Here is a 6,156-nt window from a genome sequence, read left to right on the forward strand (position 1 = left end):
ATACTAATGACATGTTTTTCTATAGTGCTTATCCTATTTTTAACTCTAATAATAACAACTTGGAACAAGTATTTTCATATAAGTATCTTGCAATTGACATTCATTATACACTAACTTGGAATTTCAGTGTTGTAAGAATGATTAGGGGTTATAGAGTTTATTTTGGTGTTGAGAACAATTTTACAAATGTTGAGTTTTGGTTTTGGGGTTAAATAAAGTTTCTTTTTGACATAATATTCTATTGATTCTATTTTGCTAGGTAAAATGACTTGGTGAAAGAGTCAAAATTGTTTAGTCAAATAGTGGTGGTTTTGGGCACATAGTTTTGGTTGCCCATGGTTTTGTGTACATGGATTAAATGTAATAAAACTTTTAAAAGGTTTGGGAATACTTCATTGTAATGTGCCAGGGAGATGAGCGGTGAAGGTTGACTTGGTCGGGTTTTTTCCAAGAGACTAATAGCCTATATCAGAAGGTTTTTCCCTAAATTGAGGATTTTCTAGGTTAAATGTTTTGTGCATGTTTTTTTGTTATTCTTATTCTTAGTTTTTATCTCTCTTAGTAAATTTTAGCATGGTATTAGAGCCAGATTAACCTAGAATCTCCAAGGAGAATGGTTTAATACAGTGAGTCAGGGAGAGTTTATTAGGCATGGGCATAGTCAACAATAGTTGTTGTGGTGCTAGGAAATTTCATAAAAGAAGATGCACCTACATGACGAGTGCATTAAATATCTATGATTCCTAAAGCTATGAGGAGAACAATGGTGTGAATTTGGGTAACAATGGTTGAAAAAATATTTTTTAAGAGGCCATGGATTGAAGGTTCTATCATCTTAGTGGATGATGCCATGATCATTGGTTGAGCAAGGGACACCAAAGGAAGCATATGACCAGGTAATTTATTCCAAGAATGCACACAAATTTTTTGATAGAATGCTTCAATGAGATGATTTATCATGGATTCAAAGAGAATGTGGTTGTACATAAGTGAGAAGAGCACTAAGTGTCCAAGTTGAGAGGATAGAGGCACGAGTGTTGGGATAACACCAATAAAAAGGTTATAATGGAGTAAAAAACTTTTTTAATTACATGTAAATGGGCATATGACTATAAGACATAATAAGGAATGTATAACCCTCGGTAATTATCGATAAAGTATAGAGTTAGACCTAGGTGATAGGGGGCATGTCAAATTACCGAATATCCTATATATAAACTTTGAGGGGGTTAGGGCCTAGAGGTGAGAGATGCTAGCTCACTTGGCTAGTTCGGCTAGATTGGTCAAGGGAAATCCCAAGTCAAGGTTTAACGGGGGATTGTTACACAAAACTTGACTTAGTGAAAGAGTCAAAGTTTCTCGGTCAAACAACGATGGTTTTGATTGCCTATGGTTTTGTACCCATGGATTGCAAGTAATGAAGCCTTTAAAATTCTTGGGAATAATTCATTATAATGTGTGAAGGATGTAAATAGTGAAGGTTCACTTGCCCAACCTGATTGTGTTTTTCCAAAAAAACACTAATATAATATCTTGTTAGCTTATTTTTCCCTAAATTAGGGTTTTCCAAGATAAACATTATATTTATGTGTTTTTGTAGTTGCTAGTAAACTTATCTCTCTAAATTAATTTATCTTCGTAATTTTAACATCTTTATTATCGTGAAATTTAAACTTATAATATTTCTTAATTTTTTTTAAGGGAAATTCAAATAAATGCTTAAAGTTTTTATAAAGCAATCTTAAAATTAAAATTAATAAGCCCTATTACCCTTCAAGAGTAAGGCACACTAATTAGATATTATTATATAACGTAACATGAAGGTGCCTTTTGTCACAGCTTCAAACATCAGTTATAATATCAACCTCATTATCAGTATTCTAATAAATATGATAAATTAGAATATCATAGTAACATTAAAAATAAGAAAAAATGATTTATTATAAAGAAAAATTAAATCTCAAATATAAGATTTAATAATGCAATTTGCATTATTAATTAAAAAAAACAAATGAATCTTATAATGTAGAAACGAAATGTTTTTTCTTTTAAAATACATAACCTATAAATATTAATTTCAAAAAATATCCTTCAGCTAATTAATATTTATAATATGAAAGGTTTTTCTTTTAAAATACATAACATATAAATATTAATTTCAAAAAATATTATTTAATATTTCTAATATGTGAATTTATATTTAGAGGTGTTGGATTTAACAGTGGAAAGTGAAGAGTTTTTCATTATTAAGTGAGGTTTAATTCTTATGAGGATTTAGCTCAAAGACATAGAGACACTTAGTGGTAGTTATTAAACATTGGTTGCACCCTCAAACATTATATTAAATGGTATCATGACTTATGCACACATAATAATATCAAATTTCACACCCATATCCTTTAATTAAAAAACCCACAATATGTAAAATAGTCGGTGATACGATGTTTAGTTAAGGTGCTCCTTATGCGAAGGTTGTCGGTTCATAACCTTGTGGGTACAAACAATTCCAAACATGTTAAGATTGGCGTGGCTTAGGTCAAGTACAATCCCCAAGGGATTTTGATAGCTTAGATGTCCTTGGATCATAATTTTTTAACTCAAAATTAAATTCTACAAATCACAAACTATGTATATATATACCTTAAAAAAATAACAATAATATTTTTATTTTTAAATTCTTTAATTTTTTTTTTGTTAAGCTTAGTAGGTCCTCTTTTTTGTATTCATTTATAAGAAAATTTACACCACATAGATTGGCTAGGTGGCCTCATCTTTCCCATTGGGAAACCAAGTATGTTGGCCACCTATCTGTGTTGTGTGCCATCCAAAAACACAAAAGTTTCAGTCTTTCTATCCCAGCTATATAAGTCTTTGTTTCATGACCATACTTTAGATTTCTACCTATACATATTCTTGCATGAGGAAAAGTAAAATCTATCCGCATATAAAACAAAATTAAACAAGGGAGATTATCTATTCATTATGTTCCTTTGAGGCTGATTCCACATGCGCAGGGTCTTTAACATTCGATCCAGGCATCTCAGACAGTTCCAAGATACATGGGATATTTTTCTCAATTCTGCCCAGCCTGATATCTTGCTTATGGAGTTGAAACTGAACTTTATGGAATTCTTGTTTGTAGCTTGGCATGCCTTCAATAGTAACGACCATGCCTACTGAAATATGCTCCATAGCCTTGCCCAGTAGGATTTTCATCAACCAATAAAGGTATAAGGTCTGTTTAAATTGAGTGATCCTGCCTCTAGTGTTACCAGGATCTGGGACTAGGGTCCTCCAGTCATCCATTTCTGCATCTGTCTCACTGTCCTACTTGACTTCCTCTTCCCATTCCTCTAAAATTTTCTGAATACCTTCATCTGTGACCTCACGATATGCCTCTACAGCCTTGCTGATAAGCCTTTCCACCAATTTTCTACCCCTACGAGGCTCAGACATGCTTGGTTCCTTTTCCTTTTTGGGCACTTGGGCCCGTCTTCCACGCCCATGGATTTTTGTAGGACGAGCCATGGCGGAGATGACTCAATCGTGTTCAGTGCAGCAATTCATTAACCAAAAACAATTCAACATGGTATAACAATGATCACACCCTTAGGTTATACTACCACAGATAACCGCCCCAACTTGCCCCTCTCCTTCCCCTTCGGTGTCGATGCCAGGGCCTTAATGGTCATAGGTCCATTCCCCAGGAGGGACCGACCTACTGCCACCAGAAAAGAGCCCCGTCACCACACCCACCTCCTCACGGCCACAGGAAGGTTATCTTCCCCTCACCAATTACCAGTTGGTGAGCACTGTCCCATGCTAGGATTAGGCCATCCACAGTTTGTATACTCTTTCCCCTCTGCCAAAGACGCAAGTGGATAGCCATTGATATTTTCTTGCCCAACTTCCCACCTATGATTCCCAACATTTCCCTCTCTGTAAATGTAGCTATCTACCTCCCAGCGGCTGCACTTGCAACTACAATAGGGACCAGCTCCTAGGTTGTAGCTTAACTGACACTCGCACCCATCTACACCAATATCTCTACCTCTACCCGCAAGACCCCTACATGCATCCTTGCTCGGCCCTCGGCCCACAATTCCCAGGGTACCTATGCAAGACAGAAAGAGTTCGAAACAGAGGGAAATTGAAGCTATATCAGGTGGTTTCAGAATACAAACATAGGACCGAGCTAAAACTACCATACGCCACCCTCACTTCCTCCATTGTTTCTCAACTTCCCAATTTCCATTCCTGTTTTTCCCCCACACCCTCCAGTAAAAACTAAAACAGGTCAACATTGCTATGGAAGAGAGAAACCAGAATACATACTCGTGAATACTTGCAGGCCGTCGACAAGCTTGGAGCTAAGGATGGCGTTGCCAAACCTACCCAGTGCACCATCTTCCCTATCTGCGAACAAACCCAACTATACCACCCACCTGTCTACCCTCTCTCATGTTAAAGCCTAAGCTCCTTTACCATCCTCACTACAACCTTTCCCACCTCCCTTGCATGCAATCATGCCAAGGGCCACCGCACCCATCGCCTTGAGTGTGTGGGAATGGTGGTAAAATACTTAGAGGTACCCTGCATTAATCCCTGTTTGTTGTCCCAACCACCAGCTCAAACCCTGATCAGGGTAGTTTTAAATCATTTAATTATAAGCACAACTTAATAAAATAAAATTATTATTTTTTTTTATTAAAATTCAATAACTAAAATATAAATCTAATTAACACCATCCTCATTGTCATCAATAAAATTCAATTCAAGTCTCTCTCTCATCAATGGGCTATGTATCCGAATAAATACATTCTCTATGTTTACACAATACTTCAAAAGTTTGATAGAGAAACTTGCATCATGCCACATTATTGTGGTTGCAATTTTTTTGGTTTCCAGGAATTTCATGAACACATTTATTTCATATTATCATCTTTTCCTCTTTTTTTTCAGCAAGTGTTACACTTCATTTTGTCACCATGACAAATGATCATCAAATTGTATTTCTCACCATCCATTCAAGTGTCATGAAGCACTCCATTGCAAGCCAACAACTTATATACCTTGACTAAAGAGTAAATTTTGGGAAACATGGTCCATAAACGCACTTTTAGTCTCCTGCGCAATTTCCTAGTCAGTTTTTGAGCATATGCAGTTATTGACATTGATCCCTGTGCAGATGTGTGCTTTGTCTTCCACTAAAAAGTGTGCACATGAATAAATAAAAAGTAAAAATAAAAAGTGAGATCTAGAAGCATTGTTGCGCGAATCATTCCCAACAAAAAGCCTTGAACTCATGTTTATCCAATCCTAACATCATTTTTGATGGAGATAATCCCCATTCTTCAAGGGGCCCTCATTCCTATTTTAGTGGATCTCATCCTTGGATTAAGGATCTCAAACTACTTCCTTTTGGCCTATTAATCAAGCCATAGGTGGGGGAGTTGGGTGGGGCTGCTGAGAATAATTTTATGCTAGAGAAATTAGGTTGGAGAGCTTATCATTATTGGAGAGGATTGAGATCAATGAGAGGAGCTTCACAACATCAAGGCACATGTTTTGTAGCTCTTTTATGTTTCCGAAATTAATACAAATAAGTGCTTCTTCTCACGGCATTGTTTAATGGACTAATTGATGAATTTCATGGATGGTTTATGTTATTTATATTTATCCATTGGAATGATCTTTGTTACTAGTCTCATTTATCACTAGTTTCAATTATTGAATCATTTATGCTGCATATGCCTTTGATCCTTTATTGTTTCCATGTGTGCAGGTCGAGATTCAAGCATGGAGGAGCTGCACTAAAACACAAAGGGGGATATTCATCAAGCATGTCGTATTAAGGTATGAATTTACTTTTCTAACCTTGTTAGCTTATGATTCAAGAAAAGATAGATTCAGGGAAGGAATTAGCTTGATTGTTTACTTGTTACTAGGTTTTCTTGGAAATCTAGGGAGATTTATTGTTTCGGCACTTGTGATTAGTCCTCATAACAAATTGGTGACTCTGTTGGGGAATGCCATGTTCTCTTCCATTTCCTTTCTTTTTATTCTCGAACCTTTTTGATATCTTTATTCGAGTCTTTGTTGGGTCCCTATAATACTAGTGATTACCCCATTACTATTGTAGTTGTACCCATTATT

Source organism: Pinus tabuliformis, chromosome 3_2, assembly GCF_031772625.1.
Source record: "Pinus tabuliformis cultivar Carrire ecotype Pingquan chromosome 3_2, CPIR1, whole genome shotgun sequence".
NCBI classification, from domain to species: domain Eukaryota; kingdom Viridiplantae; phylum Streptophyta; class Pinopsida; order Pinales; family Pinaceae; genus Pinus; species Pinus tabuliformis.